The following is a 24464-nucleotide window of genomic DNA, read 5'->3' on the forward strand; positions in this document are numbered from 1 at the left end:
ATTATCTTTGTTGTGTTTTTTTTCTTTCAAAACATCTATGCAATGCGGAAACCATTGCATATTGTACAGTACTGGAGCATTATGTGAAGTGATGTGAAGCATATTGTTTTATATCTGTGTAGTACGTACACCTAGTGTACATAATGGGGCACAATTATTTCATATTTTAATGGTGACAATGATAATGGGCCAAAGTCATTTGCATGCTGAATATTTATAGCTTTCAATCCTTGTCACCTGCTGGCAATATATTATTTTTAAGGGCCTTCTGGAACTTGAAACGACGATCAATGAAGTGTTCAAAATGTCTAACACCTATTAGGTCAAGGTTATCGATATGGGAAAATTTCATATCAATCCAAATTAACAGCAATCTACTGGCCAAAGATGACTGCCTTTAAGATTTGCAAATGAATTTTTAAGTATTTGACCCGAATGACCTTGAAAATAGGTCAAGGTCATTTATATGAGGAAAGTTTATATAACTCTGTCCTAGGTACATGTACCTGCTGGCAAAATATCAGCCCTCTGGAAATTGAGAAGAAGATTCTTTAAGTTTTTAACATATTTGACCCCTTTGACATTGAAAATATGTGCAAAAACCTATAGGGACAAACCTACATGTGAAGTTTGAGAAATATTTCTCAAGCAATTTTCAAGAAATAGCAACAACAAGTTTTTTTAAGGATTTTGTTTACGGACAGGGCATGTGCACAGGGCCATTTGAATAGCCACTATCATTATGGTCGACAAAAAATAATGCACCTATTTACATTCTTACTTTCTTCATGTATTCATATTAGATCAACCTTTGAAAAGAGCTGTGTGTGTTACATATGTAGTGCCAGCAATGCTATAGGCATCAGGGTGCCCCAATAATATAATGTCATAAAGTTTCTTGTCCTGTAAATAATCCTCCAACACTGCTAGAGAAGGACCTGAAAGGCTTAGGATGTTGGTACTGTCGGCAAATTGAGCAGAAAATATTGTTCTGGTCTAAATCCACAGGAGTTCTGTATTGAAATTCTTAAAAAGATTTTAAATATTCTTGCGTCAAACTGAACAAACATAAATGCTGTAGGCTGTGATACTTGCTCATAGTCTTTTGTTTTTGGCAGAAGTTGAACCTATATATATATATCCTTATTTTAACTTTCCTTCATTCTTTTGGTTCCTTTAATTTTCATCATCTTTCTCTTTTTTGTCACTAACTTCTTAATGCAGTGGAACTGGAAACTGCAGTTGCTAAGAGGTGCTTGTGGTTAAATATTATTGTTGTATACATGATATATAGAGCTATTACTTCATAAAATCTTGATATATATATATACATAAAATCACTTTATATGTAATAGCTGATACAAGCATCTGTGACTCCAATTCACTATTTCCATTGACCTTTGACACTGTTAACTACAGGCTATTACAAAATTTCAATTTTGGTGAATGGAAATGTAAATTGTAAAACTGTTTTCACTATCACAGAAAAAACATGTAAGTGCAAATGTTTAATGACAGCACTCCATTAAAAAGCACAAAGGTCCACTTACACTTAAATAGTTTCTTACTATTTGCAGCCAAAATGTACAGATACACATTATTTTTGTTACTAGTGACAATGTAATTACTGATTGTGAAGTAACTGAAGACAAAATCATTATTTAATTTTTTACCAACTTACACAGAACGTTGACAGATATATCCCTGGTGACTGCTGTGTTAGAGACACTGTTTCTGACAGAACAGGTGTAGAGTCCGGTGTCCAGACATTCAGCGTTAGTCAGGGTGTAGCTACTCTCCAGGACGTCTGGGGTGGTCAGTAGAACTGTGTTGTTGGCTTTATAGAACCACTGTATTGTGGACGGAGGGAAGCTCTCCACCGTACACACTAGCGACTTAGGTCCATTTTCAGCCACGTCAGAATTACCGTCAGTGTAATCAAGACTGAGAATTCGTGGTGGAACTGAAATACATACAGATGTTAGAATTAAATAATGTTCAAATTGATATGAATTATAAGCATGACAATTATTAGAACAATTTAGAACTGTAAAATGCTACTAAAGTCTTGTGACAAAATTGCTATGTGGCAACATAACAATGTGATAAGGACTCTATCATTTTTACAAGTAATGAGTAAAATAACTAAAGCTCGCAGAGGATCTTGGTGACACCATTAATGATCTTGATTGGCTCTATGAATAGACTTACTTATCTTAATTATCTCTTAACTTTTCTCTTCTTTCCCTTTAAAAAACAAAACCTACATAATCATAAAACCTAAAATAAGATATTATAACCATAACTTTCTGAGAAAGACCAAACACAAAATCAAAAATGATCTTTCGTGTTTGTTCCCAAGAAATCTCCTAAATATTTCCATTTGCACATTTATTATGCAATTAAATAAGATGCAACATCTTAATTTCAGATACCAATATTGATGATGTCATAAAACAATTAGACACATACATGCTCAGCATGCTCAGTAACAAGTATATAGTGATCAGATGACTTAAAACCCCAGTCACCTGCAGGTTTGAGAGGCAAGGCATAATTTTTCTTCAATGTCAACACATATGAAATATATGTATATTTAATTAGACATATATATAAGTCTCTTGCTTTCGACGGAAAATGCAAATGAAAGTCTCCATGCAGTAAGGACCTGGACTCATAATACACTTCATGAAATTAAGTGGTGAAACACCTGCACATTAAGTTCACGATTTAACTCTTTAATGTCTATGAACTGAAATCTTTTTGGGATTCATAAAAGTTAATGAAATATTCCTCAAAACATTCATGAATTAATCATTAAACATGAATTGTCATGAATGGAAAAATTGAGGATCATTCATGAACTATGATGAACTATGATGATTTCATGAATGAAAACTTTGCATTCTGGATTCATGAAATTTCATGAAATATCTTGCTCTGAAATATTCATGGAGTTTGAAATCTATCAATTTCATGAACAAATCAAGAAGAACATTCCTGAATTTTCTGATCTGAATATAAGTTCAATCCAGAGATTTCTGAGAAATAGTAATAACAAACTTCAACTGTAAGAAGGGAAACTCAGACATATGTGTACCTGGAATTTGTTAGAAATACTGGAATCAAATAAGCAATACAAATAGCTATATGATTTAACTGTGTTTTAAGTGTTTAAATCAAAAATCACTGCTTGTTTGTCCTTTTAATTTTCCAATCCTTTTCAAAATTGCCAGGTATAACTAAAGGTAAAAAATTAAACCTTAACTGTCAAAATATGTACACAATATTCAGTATTAATTTATGGTAAAATACTCTCATGTAAGTTATATTACAAAATCATTTCCTATCATGATGTGCATCTCCCAACAATGGATCAAACCAAATGTGGCCCAAATCCCTATCATTCATAAAAAAAGAAGTTTCTTGCTATATTTTCCCTATTGGGCCCCATCCCTCTGCCCCAAGATTGCCACATGTATATCCTTCTTTTATACAACATTAGATTTCCTTTACCTTTCAATGATCAAGACCAAATTTCATAAAAATTCATTCAGTTGTCCACAACTAGTAGAGATTTAAATGATTTATCTCTATTTCCTCTATTAGGTCCCACCTCTCCAGCCCCAAGGAAGCCACACCCTCCATTTATACAACATAGCATTGTATACATGTGTACCTTGCCAAAGTCTAGATCTGTTCTGTCATTCAGGACTACAGTCCCAATTTAAAGCATTTACCTCAATTTCCCCTTTTGGTCCCCACCCCTCTGGCCCTAAGGTTCAGTAACACCAAATCTTTATACAACATTGAATTTCTTTTAACCAATAATATCCCAGATGAAATTTCATCAAAACCATCCAGATGTTCAGGACTACATATAGAAGCAATTTAAAGGAAATGTTGATGACAACTTATCATGGATGATGGATGCTGTGTGATGGAATAAGCTTATCAGCCCTGCTTACCAGGTAAACTAAAACTGACAGGTGGTGGTTGACAGTGATATGCAAATGATTTTCATGTGACAATCACTTTTTAACAAAAGTACTGGCCAGTTGTCCTTTGAAATCTCATGAAGCATACATATGGATAGTATAGGATCTCCTAAATTGAGGTTGCAATGCAACTGGTTTTGGCCATAAAAAATTGTCTGATGAAGCGAGGTTGTAGGAATTTATACCCAATAATGAAAAAGCCTTCCATACATTACCGTGTACCTGTCCATTGATGTTATGAAATTAAAAATATAAACAAATCTTACATCTGACAATAAGGTTCCAAGTCTTTGTTCCCTGACTGACAGTGTTTCTGGCTGTACACGTGTATTGTCCGGCGTTGGTCCTCGTGGCCACAGACAGACTCAGTGGGTTTGTGTAATCTGTACCTGATCTAGACCAGGTGTAGGCACACGCTGGTCTACAGTCAGCGGAACACCTGACATCTGAGATGGTCTGATTCTCAATAATATCTACACTGTCTTGTGGTGGATCAAATACAACACTGTCTCCAGGTCCATCTGAGGAATGTAAACATTACTTATCAGTTCTTGATTTGCATGTTACAACAGGAATTTTTCATAGTTTTAATTTAATACACAGTATTATTTCACTTATAATAATTTAACGAAAGCAAGCAGATTAAAATTTGGAGCTTATGTCACTGACCTGTTTTCAAGCTGGTTTACATAAATCTAGCCAACAAGGTGAAAAACCTATTCATATTATACAACTGTAGTAGTGACACTGTCCTTGACTGCATGTGGTATGATGAAATCAATCTGTTTAAAGATGAAGCCAGTAAAAGGCAAACACGGAACAAACAAATATATCAATACTGGACCTTTGGTGAGATCAATATGGAGTTATACTGACCTGATAGAATCAAACATTCACCTGAGGTCAATATCTAAGATTCTACCAGGTTGATATATTACCATATTATTTTTAGATTAGATATATGAAACATGTTTGCAAAAGGTAGGAATTTCATTATATTTATTTTGATAACAGGAAATTTACACTGGGACATTGATTGTGATGTCAATGAATATGACGTCATAAACACAATATTAACTCTGGTGTTTCTACAAATAGAAACATCAGGTTGATATCACAAAATATTAATCTCCACATGATGGTCGACAATGTTACCATATTTTTGTATTAGCTAAATTTGAAATGCAATGAGAGTGGAGGAAAACCAGACCATATATATCCAATACATGTATATATATACATTGTGTATGTGTAAACAAAACTCTATATCCTCTCCCAGACTATACCTCACAAAGGAATCTAATATCATTAGATAGACTTCTTTATAATTACATTATTATAACAAACAAGAGATCCCAGAGAGATCTTGGTGCCCACCACTGAATGATCTTTATAGGTTCCATGTCAGATTGATCTTTTCTCTATTTTTCCCTTCCTCTAATTATATAACTAATCTGTGTAAACTGAGAAAGGAGCTAATTGTGACCAGTTACCATAGCAACCATAATTTTGAAAATAAAAGAAAGTGGCATGCACATCTACACATGGTCCTCTGTATTTGTGCGAAGTTTCATTGTTAGGAGAAGTTGTCCGGACAAACTTAAAGTTATCATAATGGTTCTTTTCAGAAAACCTGTTTATAGTGACCAGTTGCCATAGCAACCATAATTTTGAAAAAAAGTGGCATGCACATCTACACATGGTCATTAATATTTGTGTGAAGTTTCATCAGAATTGGCCCATCAGTTTATGAGGAGTTATCCGGACAAAATGCGTCTACAGACAGACTGACGTCTGTAAACCTATAGTCCCCCCGTTTTTCAAACGGCAGGGGACTAATTATGTACTTACTAGCTATCTACTGTGTAATCAGTTGGTGGATGTCAGATATTGAAATTATGTCACAATCCTCTGATCTCATCAATACACGAGAAGTAAATTCATGTGATAGATTATGAATCTAGGCATTAGATTTACTAATACTGATTATTAGCAAAAAAATAATCAATGTAAATTTAAAACCTTGGTGAACAATAAATACTTACACTGTACAGTAACACTGGTTGTTATAGTCGACTCCCCGACAACATTCCTAGCAGTACACCTGTACGTCCCGTGCTCTGATCTGTCCAGTTGTCCCAGTGACAATGAAGCTGAGACAGTAAAGTTGGTGTTGTCCGGTCGTGTCCAGATAAAGGTACAGCCAGGTCTACAGTCCGCTGTACAGGTGATGTCCGGTAACGTGTCCCCCTCTGTCCTGGTGTAGGTAGTGACTGGCGGAGACAGAGCTGTGGAGGCACCAGGACCGTCTTCAATATATAGATAAAATTACATGGCAGTATTGTTTTAGTTCATTTTTTCATCGGCCCCTGACTTTTCAAGTGGGGAAATAAATGCATTATTAGGTGAAATTAGGAAAATCGTAAATAAACACAAAATGCTAGAATAACAGTTTAACACTTAATTTTATTGTTTTCTCTTGTTTGCCTTATGATGTAAAGATCTAGAGTAGCAAGCCTCCTGAGTAAATATGGACTATTCTACTGAGGAAGTTTCTTTGTTTTCATCCCATTTAACAATTAAGTCCACTAGAACTTGATCTAGATATAATATTGTTCTGCAAGTTTGGATGAGTCCCAAAAGTCGTGACTCCCTTTCACTCAGTTTACACTTCCTAACTAGTGTGGTCGGGTTTTAATAATTGTTGTCACGTTGTAATAAGTCCAAATCCAATTTTAGGTTTTTCTTCTTTATTTTCTTATTCATCCAAACATATTTATCCAATTTACACAATGTTCTCCTTTCTAGTATCCTCTCTATTTCTGAATCTATTAAATCTCTGTTCCACTAACTCTCCAATATTCTGTCCTTGTTCTCTATTATTCTCTGTTGTTCTCTGTTCTTCCTTCTCTCTCTGTTCTCCTCTTTCTAATTATTTCGCTCTTCTCTCCTTTAATCTCTTCTCTCCCCCTTTTCGCACATACATCTCACATACATATAAAGATTCTCTGACCCTCAGAGAAGTCACCCCCTAAGGCCACCTACCAATCCACAGGTTGATCTCTGAATTCCCAGTACTGTGTTTCTCTATCATCTTTAAACTTCATTATTTACCAAACCAATACTGATATCCAAAATCTATAATCTAGCATCTCTAGATGACACACTCTAGTTTATAACCCTATTAATAATATTTTACTTCAACATTTCATATTAATTCAATTTAGACTTTAAGTATATTTAGATACCTCAAATGACATATAAATCAATACAGTGCCCAAACTACTGCATTGTTTACACTAATAAAAACACTTCCATAAACTACATAACTTACACTATCAAATGATACCAATAGTATTGTCTAAATGATTATTATCAATTAGAAATAATAACTTTATTCAAAATACAAAAACAACTATTTATACAGGTAAAGTGTCAAGCCTATCTCTGTCCCAGTGGGGTGTCACCCATCTGACCATCTTGATGCTGGGCCAGTATGACACTTACCTACCCAACCCAAATCGCAATTAACAGCACTTACATAATCTACCTGGCTAACAGGATTTACACTACTATACTAGTACACTGTACTAAGAATCAAAATTGGCTCTGATTCTGACATTGGACATTCGATACTCAATGAATAAATCTGATTTTTTCTGATAAAATTTGAAAAATCTGACAGTTTATATTAAAAGAAAGCAATTCATACAATTTTAGTAATCATTGATTAACATTTTTTAAATCATGATATTGTGTACGCTGCATTCAATCATAAAAAGTTTTGGCTATTTATTCGTAAAAAAGGTTTATCTTTATGATATTTTCTATTCTACTTTTCATGTCATTCTTGATGCAGATACCAAATTGAAATGTAAGCTTCAATTACAAAACAACCACTTGTTTCATTTCAAATCTTTTTTAAGATCGCGGTAATGATCTCAGGGGTTTTTGTTTACCATGGGCGTTAAAATACCATAATACACCGGTCCTGTACCAAGGGCAGGCTGCTCCCTATCCACCGCCCCTTGCTACATTGTAAGACTACTTGTGACCCCATACCTTTTCATGTCAGATTGGAGAATCAAACCCATGCCAGTGGCTGCCTCGGTGAAAGGCAAATGTATGTGTTACCGCACAATTTGTTAGCCCACCATCTGATGATGGTTGGTTATTTAAAGTCATCACCATCCCATTTAATACAATTTTACATACCTGCCACGTTGAGTGTATAGTCATCACTGTCCAGTATCTGGTCAGGTAGGTTAAGGTTGTAACGTCTACAGTACCACACAGATTCATGGTCTCCCGTCTGTGGCTGTATGATCCACCGAAACACTGTACCAAGGGTTACTCCAGACGTTACACAGGAACAGACATCCGGTGTACAGGGGACGGCTGGGCTGGCTTTGGTGTTGTTACATTGGTCACCACCTACTTGTATACTACCTACTGGAGTAGTGAAGTCAGGACGGCGGTAAAACTGGACAACAGTGGCCTCCTCTGATACACCACATGTCAGTGTAAACTCAGTCCCAGGGACAGCGTACTCAGACGACCCGGTCAAGGTTACAGCATCTTAAAGAATAATGCAAAAATGTAAAAAAATTGTGCAACGTTAACTTTTAGCAATTATCAGAAATTAAAAGGCTAAACATGTTTATAAAGAATACAAAGTGTATAAAATGTGTTGATAAGTTTCATCTCATCATATTATTTGCTTTTCCGGATATGAACTTTATAATATTACACTTATTGAAGATCTACATAACAATAATGTATGGAATGCAAAATTATTCTTTACCATGACAATAACTAATTTTTCTTTGTTTTCATGCATGGTAATTAAATACTCCAATGTGATTGGTCGACAAATTCTTTTCATTCTTCTATGAAAGAAATTCCGAGAATGGCGCGAAAAATTGATTTGAGAAAAAGAATCCCATTCAAAACCAGTAAAATTGTACATAAAACATGTTTTAAATTAGCAAATCATTTTCAAAAATTAATCATAAACACGATGTCAATTATTTTTTAGTTTCATTGGGGTACGGAACAAATTTTGTTTGCAAATTTAACTTCTGTAAAAATCCGCCATGCGGATTCATACAGTTTGCAAACAAAATCTGTTTCATCAATGACATCAATGCTTTTAAGTACTTGTTAAAGCTGTTCTTGCATAGCTCATACCAGCTACAGTAGCTTAACAAAATTTCTTATTATCTTGACTAATTCTGTGAAGATATATCTGAATAATTAAGCATTGATATCATTTTTTTTAGTTTCATTTGGGTATGAAACAAATTTTGTTTGCAAACTGTATGAATCCGCATAGCAAACAAAAATGACATCAATGCTTAATTATTCATATTATATCATCACAGAATTATATAAATGCATTGTACTATATATTAACTTACGTTTGACAAACATTATGACTGAAACACGATCACAGTTGTTTTCCAATATCTATGGTTTCATGCATTTATATGTTTGACATGAAAACTAAGTTCTGGTTTGATGCAAAATTAACATTTGGCACAACATTGTTCTTAGCCAATTTCTGCATTAAATTTCATTAAGAATATATATATTTATTTCTTATTTTTAGTATTTAAGAATCATGGCTTAAGCTTCAAAACTCAGACGCTGTAAACCTTACCAGCAATATACAAAGTTTTACATTCACACAAAAGTAAAAGATTATCTTTGAAAAAAAGAAACTCACCTGTCAAAATTTATATCTTATGAATTTAATTCCCTCGACATATATACATGTATACCATTTCTGTCATGCTAAATCTTGGTACCAATCAGAGGGCAATATCTATTTGGTATCCCTAATTCACCTACATATCAAACTTACTTGAAACATATGTTTATAGTGACCAGTTACCATGGCAACCAAAATTTTCAAAAAGTCACATAAACACATAAATACTGTATATGGTATTTTATAAGTTTGTGAAGTTCCATTGGATAGGTTCACAAGTTTTGGAAGAGTCCTCTGGACAACATTTGTAGACGCCATACAGGCAGACAGGGTGATTCCAGTATACCCCTAACTTCATTGGAGCAGTATAATAAGACCAATAATTTCATTTGGAGGACTTAGTAACAAGTACTAATTGCAATGGGGAAGCATGTATTTCTACTCTCTAGGTACCTAATAGGTCAATTATGAAAAAACAACAAAAAACAAGAGGCCTATGGGCCTTAACGGTCACCTGAGACAAACATATAACTATGTATATATATATCTTCTATGTAATTTACAATGTACCTTTACAATTTTGATAAATCACATTAAGACCTTTCCATCCATGAAGAGTATTAATTGATTCAAAACATTGGATTTATATCAAGGAAATGATCTAAGATATGATATTGATCAGATGGTCACAATCAAACTCTATGCTTATGTTTTCTCCAAATTTTCTCTTCACTTCCATTCTTTAACCGGTCATTTGATTACTGTGACCTTGAACTTTGGTCAAGGTAAACTATTTGCATAACTATATTGCAGCACGAACTCATGCTGTAAATGTGCTAATTAATTAAGTGTATATGTTTCACAGTAGTGAGAAAAAAAATGCAAACTATGGATAATTTTGAAATTTGGTATGAAAACATTCTTCAAAGTGCCATATCTGCATCATTTTTGATGATTTGACCTAGAAACCTTGCACACACCTTCATAAGAACAGGTTCTTTAAAATGTGACCCAAACAAATCATTTTCAAAGAATTTTGATTTTTTTTTTTCATCATTTGACCCCTGTGATGTTGAATAAAGGTCAAGGTCAAAGATAAACATAACAGAGCAGAATCCTTTTACATTATTATTAGGGATTTCCATTTCGGATTGAAATCCCTAATTGTTTTCGTTATGTTTTTTCTTCTTATTATTATTATTCTTAACACCTCATGTAAACACTTTCATTCAAAAACGAACTCGGATAGAACATTCATATTTAAGTATATGATAGAGACATAGGAGCTGCAATTCACCTTAACATTTTGGTGATCGTAAGTTCAAAGGTCAAGGTCATAGGTCAAAACACAGATTTTTCTTTGAACGACCATAAATTCATACACGATCGGTCTATTTCATGCACGCTCAGTGTATCATGTAGATCGTTGTCGGGGCTAACTTTTTTCCATGCCATGTTATCAGAAAAAGTGTCAAGGTCATGACCTCGCTATGGGTTGAAAGGTCAAAAATAAAATTTTCTGATCCAGTTAAGTCTTCCATAACATATGAAAGAGCATGGACCACTGAGTTGGAATAAGAAAAAAATTTAGTGATCGGATACAAAATTATGGAGAAATGGCACTTTGAAAAATTCAAAGTTTTTCCCACCAAAATTCAAAAATCAGGCAAAAATGCACTTAAAATGCTTCTTCTCCATCATCCATACACCTACAGACTTGATTTTTGACACAACAATAGCATATAAGAATGGCTACAAAACTTTTCATTGAACTTCAGATCTTCATTCAAGGTCAAATAATTAAAAAAATTCAAATTAAAAAAAATCTTTTAACTCTAGCTCTTTGTTCGTTCGTTTTATTCCTTGCACAATCAGTGCATCTTGTAGATTATGGTCAGGGCTAACTTTTCTCCCGAACATGTTATCAGAAAATATGTCAAGGTCAAGGTCTAAGCATGAGGTAAAATCAGGGTCAAATATTCCAAAACAAGATTGAGTTAATTTTTTAAGATCATTGTAAAGTGCATGATCAATCAAGACGAACTGAGCAAATTTTATGGTCATGCGATAAAAAATGACATAGAAATGGCACTTTGAAAAATGTTCGTTTTCCCGCCAAAATTCAAATTTGTCCCAAAAATGTATTTGATTACCCTCTGCTCCAATATCTTTACATACACATATATGATATTTGGCACAGTGATACCATGTACGGATACCTACAAAGTTGATTGCTTTTCATTGACCTTGACCTTCGTCAAGGTCAAAGAGGTCAAATGATCAAAAATCGAAAATTTCAAATTCTCTTTCAAACGGTTTATTTTTTCATCGTATATGAAAGAAAACGTTCTTTTGAAGATGTTTGCAACGTTTCCAGGTCAAAACATTATAACTTTATCAAAGAAAAAAAACATAGGAAAACATTTTACTGCCAAAATTAAATATTATCCTACAACACTTGAAATGTTTTTCTTCCAATACTCTGACACCAATAGACTTGATAATTTGCACATCTATAGTATGAATGACTGGCTACAAAAGGCACGCAAATATTTGACCTTGACCTTCGAAGTTCAAGGTCACAGACTGGGTTGAAAGTCAATTAATCGGTTAAAGAAGGGAAGCGAAGACAAAACAAAGAGAAATCGTAGGTAAAACGTACAAAAGCGTTCGTCAGAACGAGAACATGTCTGCGATCATTTTCTAGTTGGAAATCCCGTGTTTTGAGCTTGATCAAATCTAGTTATTATTATTATTGTTTATGCAGTTTTGGAGGTTTTTTTAATTTTGGCTGGGTTTTTTTTCAAAGTACAATATCTGAGACATTTTTGATGATTTGACCTTGAAACGTTGCACACATCTTCATAAGAGCAGGTTCTTTAAAATGTGACCCAAACAAATCAGTTTGAAAAAATTTGAATTTTTCAATTTTTTCATCATTTGACCCGTGCCCTTGAATGAAGGTCAATGTCAAAGATTAGAACAACAGTTGTAGCCAGTCACACATGCTATCTGTATGCCAAACATCAAGCCTTCATGCGTATAGATAAAAAAAGCAGACACCTTTTATCTGTAATTTTGGATAATTTTTTCTAATTTTGGCAGGAAAAAAGTTTGCTTTTTTTCCCAAAGTGCCATATCTCTGTCATTTTTCATCTGAGACCATAAAACTTGCACATTCTGTTTCAGTGGAACACAATTTTTATTTTTGACCTACTTTTGACCCCCATAACATTTTAGGCCTTGACCATGATATTTTCTGATATCATGTCATTGATTAAAGTTAGCCCTGCATGACCAAATGGTAACCAATTTCCAATGAAAATGAAACAAATTATGCTAAAACATGTGAGATTCCTATATCAACTATACCATTAATCCATGAAATAAAATCAACTTTTGAGCGATATCTCTTGCTTAGTTTCAGAGAAGAAGTTATTCATATCAATTCAGCCAAATTGACCCCACATGGCCCCGCCCCTCAGGCCCCCGGGGGGGGGGTCAGCCTCACCATTTGTACAATTTTGAATGCCCACCCAATAGTGATACTACCAGGCAAATATGAGCAATATCCATTGCTTGGTTTCAGAGAAGAAGTCGCTAATATCAATATAGCCAGATTGACCACATTTGGCCCCGCCCCTCAGGCCCCCGGGGGGTCAGCTCCATCATTTGTACAATTTTTAATCCCCACCCCATAGTGATGCTACCAGGCAAATATGAGCGATATCCATCACTTGGTTTCAGAGAAGAAGTCGTTTATATTAAGAGAGCCAAATTGACCCCTTTTGGCCCCGCCCCTCAGACCCCTTGGGGGTCAGCCCCACCATTTGTACAATTTTGAATCCCCACTCCATAGGGATGCTACCAGGTAAATATGAGTGATATCCATTGCTTAGTTTCAGAGCAGAAGTCGTTTATATTAAATATCAATTCTGTAAAAATGACCCCTTTTGGCCCCGCCCCTCAGACCCCAGGGGGTCAGCCCCGTCATTTGTACAATTTCATATTCCTACTCCAAGGTGATGCTACCAGTAAAATATGAGAGATATCCATTGTTTGGTTCCAGAGAAGAAGTCAATTATATGAATATAGCCAAATTGACCACATTTGGCCCCGCCCCTCAGGCCCCTGGGGGGTCAATCCCATCATTTGTACAATTTTAAATCCCAACCCCATAGTGATGCTACCAGGCAAATATGAGCGATAGCCATTGCTTGGTTTCAGAGAAGAAGTCGTTTATATCAATATAGCCAGATTGACCACATTTGGCCCCGCTCCTCAGGCCCCTAGGGGGTCAGCCCCATCATTTGTACAATTTTGAATCCCCACCCCATAATGATACTACCAGGCAAATATGAGTGATAGCCATTGCTTGGTTTCAGAGAAGAAGTCGTTTATATCAATAGCGCAAAAATGACCCCTTTTGGCCCCGCCCCAGAGGCCCCCAGGGGGTCAGCCCCATCATTTGTACAATTCTGAGTCCCCTACCCATAGGGATGCTTCTGACCAAATTTGGTCAAATTCTGATGTGTGGTTATGAAGAAGAAGTCAATTGTTGACGGACGGACGGACGACGGACGATGGACGCAACGGTATGGCATAAGCTCACCTTGGTCCTTCGGACCAGGTGAGCTAAAAATACAATTGAAGAAAAACACTTCAAATCCATTGATATTAGTTTCTCAATTTTTTTTTTTTTTTAATTGTTTTTTTTTTTTACAATACCGTTATTCTGCTCTAGTTTGGCTGCTTAATCATATCACGTTATATCATGTACATCCACGACAAAATCAATGTCTTCACTAGTGGTGCCATTTATAATATTTGTGAATACAAAGTTTTACTTCCATGCTTGAGAAGTCACCTTCAGAATAATTCTTTTGACTCACTCACTCACAATAAATGGCCTTGGTCTCTGGTGATAGAACATCTATGTTGTTTTTAAAACTTTCAATACTGTTCCATATAATGTTTGTTAATTCTGTAAAATAAAACAATTTACTTACAATTTGCATTTTTAAGTCTATGTTCCTTCATTACCTATATACACAAATGCAATCAATGATTGCGAAACCTCACCGGCAGCAGCAATCACACTATGCATGTATAAGCAAGTCATTTTGAAATTGTATGTCACATAATATCGCTCCTAGACCACTAATGGATGTATAAACCAAATAAGAAGGGTGTGGACTTACAAGCTTTCAAAAACTAACCCCCAAAAGCTTTAAAGTGGGTTTTTGTGTCAAAATATGCAAGTCCACTAAATGGTAAAATGCCAAAAAAAATAACAAATATTTTCTGCATGTTTTTGCCATAACATCACTCCTGGATCTCTAATGATTGTATAAACCCAATTAGAAGGGTGATAGGTGTATACTTTTGGACTTACCCCCAAAACTTTAAAGTGAGTTTTGGTGCCAAAAAAGTTAAGTCCACAAAATGGTAAAATGTGAAAAAAACCACAATATTTTTCTGCATAATTTTGCCATAACATCACTTGTATACCTCTAATGAACGTATAAACCAAATTAGAAGGGCATGAGGTGTATACTTTTGGACTTATAAACTTTCAAAAAACTGACCCCAAAAACTTTAAAGTGGGTTTTGGTGCCCATAACATCACTCCTAGACCTCTAATTATATAATGAATGTATAAATCAAATTAGAAGGGCATAAGGTGTATACTTTTGGACTTACAAGCTTTCCAAAAACTTACCCCAAAAACTTAAAAGTTTCTGGGCAGGACACCGACACGGACGCCAGGGTGACAGCATTAGCTCTCGGTTACTCGTAACCGGTGAGCTAAAAATGTGTTTACAACTTTATAGTTGTTTATGAATGTTGAAATGTTCAAATTGAAATAAGTTAAGTTGATTAGCACTTTCTTATTTTGTTACAGTTCACAGGTTGCTCGGGTAACTTATTGAATTATTATTATTACATTTCCAAATACTTTGAAATTCCTTAGGCCTACAATACAGTACTTTTAACAAATTTATATATTTGGATAATCTTATTGAAAATGGACATGAATTTAATTATTGCTGAATACATCATACAATTCAATCAAGACTAGTTAATATGTGTAGCTCATTTAAATCTTACTTAAAAAACATCCACTGTCTGATACTAATTCAAATTTGTAAATCTTCCCCAACAGTAACATAACAGTATCTAGGCCTATCTGTTATCAGGGACATACATAGAATGTACGTCCCTGCTAGTATACAGGATGCCTGTTAATCCTTTATTGAATAGATTTATCTCCCCTGAAGGAAGTTGGACGAGGTTCAAGATTTTCCATGGATTTTCTTCCAAATAACATTGTATCATATCTAGCAGTTCACCAGATTAATCACAAGTTTAAGTTGATAATGATGTTAAATTTCAAGTAAAAAGATAGATTTTGAAGCATCTTTACAGTAGACACCTACTGTATATTTTGACATTCACATTGATTTTCACATTCAATGCCGGAATTTATTTCCTAAACCTCGAGCTCACACGAAGTAATTGAAATATCATATATGCTTCCGCAAGATCTTCTTTTTTATATCTTTAATATTAGGGATTTCCATTTCGGATGGAAATCCCTATTGTTATTGTTATGTTTTTTCTTCTTATTGTTATTAGGGATTTCCATTTCGGATGGAAATTCGGATGGAAATCCCTATTGTTATTGCTATGTTTTTTCTTCTTATTATTATTATTACAAGCTTACCGGTTATAAGTATTTATATATTAAAGTATTTAAGATGCTGAAGTATCCATCCACGTAAATATGGTATATCATATACATGTCTCTTCCAGAAGGTAGAAAGTTGTAGTAATCCAAACGAATCAGTCGTGGATACATTTATTATGAAGTGTTTACAAAGGGATACGATAGTAACGTGACCCTGGGGTCAGGGTCTGCTGAGAGTAGCCAGATCAGACCTGCAGACCAGTCAATTTTAAACAAAGATTCACCCTGTACATGAGAAGTAACAAGAGATCCCAGAGGGATCTTGGCGCCCACCATTGAATGTTCTTCATAGGTTCCATGTCAGATTGATCTTTTCTCTACTTTTCTCTTCTTCTAAGTCTTACTAATCTGTGTAAATTCAGAAGAAACCTCTAGTACTTTTCAAACAAGGGAAACCTATATATAAAAGTTAAGATTAAGGCACCAAAGGGAACCTATATATGGAATTTGAGAAAGATTCCTTCAGTACTTTCTGAGAAATAGCGATAACAAACTTCAATTGTCAAAATCCAAGATGGCTGCCTATCGGCCATGTTGTTTTCCGATTGGTCTCAAAATATAATATGCATAACTAGGCACCTTGGGGAACCTACATATGAAATTTCAGGAAGATCCCTTCATTAGTTTCTTAGAAATAGCAATAACCAGTTTCAATTTTCGAAATCCAAGATGGCTGCCTGTCGGCCATGTTGTTTTCTGATTAGTCTAAAAATACAATATGCATAACCAGGCACCAAGGGGAACCTACATATGAAATTTCAGGAAGATCCCTTCAGTGCTTTCTGAGAATTATCGATAACAAACTTCAATTGTCAAAATCCAAGATGGCTGCCTGTTGGCCATGTTGTTTTCTGATTGGTCTCAAAATGCAATATGCATAACTAAGCACCAAGGGGAACCTACCTATGAAATTGGAGAAAGATCCCTTCAGTACTTTCTCAGAAATAGCGATAACAAACTTCAATGGTCAAAATCCAAGATGGCTGCCTGTCGGCCATGTTGTTTTCCGATCAGTCCCAAAATGCTATATGCATTACTAAGCACCAAGGGGAACCTACTTATGAAATTTGAGAAAGATCCCTTCAGTACTTTCTCAGAAATAGCGATAACAAACTTCAATTGTCAAAATCCAAGATGGCTGCCTGACGGCCATCTTGTTTTCCGATCGGTCCCAAAATGCTATATGCATAACAAGGCACCAAGAGGAACCTACATATGAAATTTGAGAAAGATTCCTTCAGTACTTTCTCAGAAATAGCGATAACAAACTTCAATGGTCAAAATCCAAGATGGCTGCCTGTCGGCCATGTTGTTTTCTGATCAATCCCAAAATGCAATATGCATAACTACGCACCAAGGGGAACCTACATATGAAATTTGAGAAAGATCCCTTCAGTACTTTCTCAGAAATCGCGATAACAAACTTCAATTGTCAAAATCCAAGATGGCTGCCTGTCGGCCATGTTGTTTTCCGATTGGTCTCAAAATGCAATATGCATAATTAGGCACCAAGGGGAACCTACATACGAAATTTGAGAAAGATCCCTTCGGTACTTTCTCAGAAATAGCGATAACAAACTTCAATGGTCAAAATCCAAGATGGCTGCCTGTCGGCCATGTTGTTTTCCGATCGGTCCCAAAATGCAATATGCATAACTAGGCACCAAGGGGAACCTACATATGAAATTTGAGAAAGATCCCTTCAGTACTTTCTCAGAAATAGCGATAACAAACTTCAATGGTCAAAATCCAAGATGGCTGCCTGTCGGCCATGTTGTTTTCCGATCGGTCCCAAAATGCAATATGCATAACTATGCACCAAGGGGAACCTACATATGAAATTTGAGAAAGATCCCTTCAGTACTTTCTCAGAAATAGCGATAACAAACTTCAATGGTCAAAATCCAAGATGGCTGCCTGTCGGCCATGTTGTTTTCCGATCGGTCCCAAAATGCAATATGCATAACTACGCACCAAGGGGAACCTACATATGAAATTTGAGAAAGATCCCTTCAGTACTTTCTCAGAAATAGCGATAACAAACTTCAATGGTCAAAATCCAAGATGGCTGCCTGTCGGCCATGTTGTTTTCCAATCTGTCCCAAAATGGAATATGCATAACTAGGCACCAAGGGGAACCTACATATGAAATTTGAGAAAGATCCCTTCAGTACTTTCTCAGAAATAGCGATAACAAACTTCAATGGTCAAAATCCAAGATGGCTGCCTGTCGGCCATGTTGTTTTCCGATCGGTCCCAAAATGCAATATGCATAACTACGCACCAAGGGGAACCTACATATGAAATTTGAGAAAGATCCCTTCAGTTCTTTCTCAGAAATAGCGATAACAAACTTCAATGGTCAAAATCCAAGATGGCTGCCTGTCGGCCATGTTGTTTTCCAATCTGTCCCAAAATGGAATATGCATAACTAGGCACCAAGGGGAACCTACATATGAAATTTGAGAAAGATCCCTTCAGTACTTTCTGAGGATTAGCGATAACAAGAATTGTTTACGGACGGACGGACGGACGGACGGACCACGGACCACGGACGCAGGGCGATTTGAATAGCCCACCATCTGATGATGGTGGGCTAAAAATATACTTGACCGAACTATCCCGTGAAGCAATTCGACTATGGTTGAGAAGATGAATTATTTATATGACCATGCTTTAAGGGCCGTTCTCAAATATCCGCCCGTTCTCAACTTAAAATCTGAGAATTGAGAATTAAGAAGTTTTGAGAAAGCCGAATTTTGAGCATATGCTTAAAGTTAAGCATGTACTCAGAGTTAAGCATTTAGAACGTACTTAAGAAGTTTTGTGAAAGCGGGGCCATATCCGTAAACTGTAAAACGAAAGTAGGTCTTGCCCAACTACATATAGATTACGATACGATAGCTATGAATTAAATCAGTGTTACTTTCCATTGTAATTTAGCACAATGGTGTCTCAAAAATTGTGAAAAATAATCTGGTAATCCCAAACAAAAATACTTGCTTGCAGTAAGCTTGCGGCAAGCTTGCGGCAAGCTTATTTTACTCTTCGCAAGCTATATGCAAGCTAGTAAGAAGCTTGCGCAAGCTTGCAGGCAGGCAGGTCCTAAAACTTAAGCTATCCGCAAGCTCGCAAGATCATGGTTGCAAGCTTGCGAGTCCTTCTGCAAGCTTGCGAGTACTTCTGCAAGCTTGCGAGTCCTTCTGCAAGCTTGCGAGTCCTTCTGCAAGCTTGCAAGTCCTTCTGCAAGCTCACAAGATCATGGTTGCAAGCTTGCGAGTCCTTCTGCAAGCTTGCGAGTTCATCTGCAAGCTTGCAAGCCCTTCTGCAAGCTTGCAGGAGGGTTCTCTTTTTGCAAGCTTGCAAGCCTTCAGTCCTTTACAATATTCTGCATGTTGTGGACTTAGAAATTTTTCTACTCTGATATGTTACTTGTGAGATGTGAAAATCTTCTAAGTCACAGCAGCATGGATTTTCTATTTCAAAATCTGTAACTTTTAGTATTTCATATCAGATTATCTAAAGGTGAATGTGAGTTTCTTCAGAGTTAAAACACCTCTTTTTGAATCAAAATTGAATGATGATTTTAGTAATCAATCATTACTGTTTAAATTGCAATTCATGTTTGTAAAACTTCAATAATAATCATGACATTCATATCTTTTCAAATTTAGATATCCAACCAATTTATAATAATGCTTAAAGTATTGCTTCATTTATATATTTTACACATGTATTTATAAAATCCTCTTTATTAAAGTTATCAGTGAATATATTATGATATATTTTTGTTAGTATAATCAGTTGTTTCTAGGAGTGATATTCATTCTAAGGGTAACCTGCAAATTATGTGAATTGAATTTCCATCAGTGCAAATTTCAGCAAAATATATGTTGAAGCCTTATTATCAAAAACCTTTCCAACACCAATATGTGTAAACAAACAAAAGGAGAGCATATGTTATCAGTAGACTGGCCCAGCTTGACCAAGGTAATATGATACCAATTCAAGCTGATGAGTACAGGAAGTCCATGCCAGTCAGACTCCAGACACCATGGGGCCAACCCTGGGGTATAAGGTTCATTTCTAACTGCATGACTGTATTGTGACTTATTTGATGATTTATTTCAGTAATAAATACATAAAATGAAACAATATTGTAAAAGTAACTTCAATGCAATTTTATAGTATTTTAAAAAGCATCTGTTGAACTCACAAATCTTCATTTTTATTAAGTCTGTATGAATGAAAAACCTTTCCTGTGCCCCAACTTAAGATTGACCAATGTAAAACAAGGTCCCCACTTTGAATTGAGTTTCCTGTGGCTGCATGTGGACATTTTGCATCTCTGTGAATCAGTATAAATTGTCCTATCAATCACTTCTGGAAATAGAATCAACTTCTGTCATTCTGGACATGGTAAGGACATGTGCAACCTATCTACATCTGCATGTTGAAAGTTCTGTAAATAAGTTACATAAACAAACAGAAGATGGACTCAGTGAAGTGATCCAGATGAAGATTTCCAAGGGTCAACAATAAATGGTGAGTGGTGAGATTTATGATAACATACAGATAATGTTTCAAGTGATATAAGAATAATTTAATGATCTAAAATAAACATTATTCGATAATCTTTGGAAATTTGGGGTGAAAAAAAACAACAGAGCTATAACACTAGCACATCTAACAAAAACAAAAACTTCTTGTATATTTTATCTTTTACAACAGAAAAGCCTAGGAAAGTTGAACATTATATATGAGAAATGTGTATTTTTACATTCATTTCTTGTGTTTTAGATATGTTGCAATTATTGCACAAAAATAGTTTTAAGACAAACTGACAATAAAACCTGTATATAAAGCTAACCAAGCTTCTGTTTATAAGACAGCACTTCTAGATCTAGGCATCATACAAAATTTTACTCTATGGATAGTCAACTTGTGATATATATGCCTAAACTTGGAAGGTCACATATTTGATTCTCTATCATGAAATATCTAGAGTGGTCACATTAGAAAAATTGTAATTAAGCCAGATTTAGTTGTTGACATTTAAAGATGTCTTCAAATATCTAATATAGTTGTTTTGGCTTACAAAGAATAACATCAATTGATCAATATTCTATGTAATATTGCTTTGTTTTATTTTTTTGTAGCACAAATGCAAAAAGATACAGTGAGCTCTGAAGTGGACGGAAATGACAGGAAGAGTTAAAAGATATTGTAACTGTACTGAAAAAAGAACTGGTATTATCAACATATGATGAATATTCTACCGAATGCCAACAAAAACAATAAGCCATTATTGCAGTGACAACAGAGATTAACAATGATAAGAAAAACATTCATGAACTAGAAATTAAATAACCTTTGAGGTATTGTTATGTAAGTGAATATGGAATAAAATATAGATGTTTGTATATAAAGTTCGTATCTATAAGGTGTTTTATTGTAACAGCATGCCGTACTGCTCTGAATGATAGAAATACAGACTTTTACATTAATTTGATGTTTTTGCTTTATTTTTGCTGCATTAAATTTATTTTTACCTCAGAGCTAGACTATTTAGCTTGCGGCAAGCTTGCATAAAGTGGCTTACCGCAAGCTTGCAGAAACTACCTCGCCGCAAGCTTGCATAAACAAGCTCGTCGCAAGCTTGCAGAAACAAGCTCGCCCCAAGCTTGCAGAAACTAGCTCGCCGCAAGCTTGCAGAAACAAGCTCGCCGCAAGCTTGCAGAAACTAGCTCGCCGCAAGCTTGCAGAAACTAGCTCGCCGCAAGCTTGCCGCGAGGTTTCAAATACTCGCTTGCTGCAAGGTTCCAATTCCTAGCTCGCAGATTAAGCTTGCGGCAAGCTTGCAATAATAGTGAATCGCAAGCTTGCCATTTCTGTTTGGGAATGTTCAATGGTCTGTTTTTATTATCGTCATGTTTTCTGGGTCACGTTCTATTAACCGACGCCACGAAATGTCATACAGCTAATGGACCGAAGTGTTATCCACTCCAAACCTCCACTTATCGACTATAGATGCCTGATTCTATAGCATGTGGGCTTCCTATGTCATCAAATTCATTTCCAACGAAATTACTGGGAAATCTAAAACAATTCTTTAAATGAAATGAAGCGAAATAAATAGAAAACGTCTAAACAAGAGATCCCAGAGGGATCTTGGCGCCCACCATTGAATGATCTTCATAGGTTCCATGTCAGATTGATCTTTTCTCTACTTTTCCCTTACTTTAAGTCTTACTAATCTGTAAATTCAGAATCAGCCCTCTAGTACTTTTCAAACAAGGGGAACCTATATATAAAATTTATGATTTAGCGATAATGGCTGTCTGTCGGCCATGTTGTTTTCCGATTGGTCCCAAAATGCAATACCTGGGACCAAGGGGAACCTAAATATGAATTTTGAGAAAGATCCCTTCAGTACCTTCTGTAAAATAGCGTTAACAAACTTTAATTGTCAAAATACAAGATGGCTGCCTGTCGGCCATGTTGTTTTCTGACTAGTCTCAAAATCAAATATGCATAACTAGGGACCCAGGGCAACCTACAAATGAAATTTCAGAAAGATCCTTTTAGCAATTTCTGAGAAATAGCGATAACAAACTTCAATTGTCAAAATCCAAGATGGCTGCCTGTGGGCCATGTTGTTTTCCTATTGGTCCCAAGATGCAATATGCATAACAAGGCACCGAGGAGAACCTACATATGAAATTTCAGAAAGATCCCTTCAATACTTTCTGAGAAATAGCAATAACAAACTTTAATTGTCAAAATCCAAGATGGCTGCCTGTCGGCCATGTTGTTTTCCAATTGGTCTCAAAATGCAATATGCATAACTAGGCACCAAGGAGAACCTACAAATGAGATTTGAGAAAGATCCCTTCAGTATTTTCTTAGAAATAGCAATAACAAACTTCAATTGTCAAAATCCAAGATGGCTGCCTGTCGGCCATGTTGTTTTCCGATTGGCCCCAAAATGCAATATGCATAACTAGGGACCAAGGGCAACCTAAATATGGATTTTGAGAATGATCCCTTCATTACTTTCTTAGAAATAGCGATAACAAACTTTAATCGTCAAAATCCAAGATGGCTGCCTGTCGGCCATGTTGTTTTCCGATCGGTCCCAAAATGCAATATGCATAACTAGGCACCAAGGGGAACCTACATAAGAAATTTGAGAAAGATCCCTTCAGTACTTTATCAGAAATAGCGATAACAAGAATTGTTTACGGACGGACGGACGGACGGACCACGGACGCAGGGCGATTTGAATAGCCCACCATCTGATGATGGTGGGCTAATAAAAGCATCGTGATCAGTATTGAGTACAACGTTAAAGTTCATTGTAAATAATCGTTTTATTTGCTAACCTAATGCATAAGTAATTTAAATCAAAATATTTTAAAATCCATATTTCGTTTCTATTATAATCTTAAAATTTGTATCACAAGATCATTTAGAAACTTTGCTGTACTAACTCTTCCAAATGCACAAATGCTTTGCTTTTAACAAAGATGGCGACCTGAAGCTGCGAGGCGGTTTGGATTGGAATTAAATTGCGTATATTTCGGCAAGTAAACATCGTACAATGTTTCCGTATGGTCAGATCATCTAATTTTGTCATTATGTATTCAGAACAGTTGTTGTTAAGTCGCTACGGTCATTAACATAAAAATTTGAATTATTATATAAATACTTATTTAATTATTAGGGATTTCCATTTCGGATGGAAATCACTATTGTTATTGTTATGTTTTTTCTTCTTCTTTTTCCATGTGTGGTATAAACAGATTGTTTATCAACAGCTGTAATGATTAACTGATGGTCTGAGAGTTGAATAACACGGGGTATTGTGGTAGAATAAAGGATATGCAAGTGAAATATGGGGGCATCATAATTATAAAGCACCAGACATAGAACAAGAGATCCCAGAGGGATCTTGGCGCCCACCATTGAATGATCTTTATAGGTTCCATGTCAGATTGAT

At 35.5% G+C, this 24464-nt stretch overlaps 2 long non-coding RNA genes across 2 annotated transcripts; one reads left to right on the plus strand and one right to left on the minus strand.

The window, feature by feature from the left end:
• Positions 1–1685: 1685 nt before the first annotated feature.
• Positions 1686–6089, minus strand: LOC117341229. Its single transcript, XR_004535587.1, has 3 exons — positions 6044–6089; positions 4265–4519; positions 1686–1963 (listed from the first exon to the last, which is right to left on the minus strand). It is a non-coding gene; the product is annotated as an uncharacterized LOC117341229 (long non-coding RNA).
• Positions 6090–20597: 14508 nt separating this feature from the next.
• Positions 20598–21699, plus strand: LOC117341549. Its single transcript, XR_004535662.1, has 2 exons — positions 20598–21007; positions 21622–21699. It is a non-coding gene; the product is annotated as an uncharacterized LOC117341549 (long non-coding RNA).
• Positions 21700–24464: the final 2765 nt, after the last annotated feature.

The sequence above is a fragment of the Pecten maximus genome, chromosome 13, assembly GCF_902652985.1.
Source record: "Pecten maximus chromosome 13, xPecMax1.1, whole genome shotgun sequence".
NCBI lineage: Eukaryota > Metazoa > Mollusca > Bivalvia > Pectinida > Pectinidae > Pecten > Pecten maximus.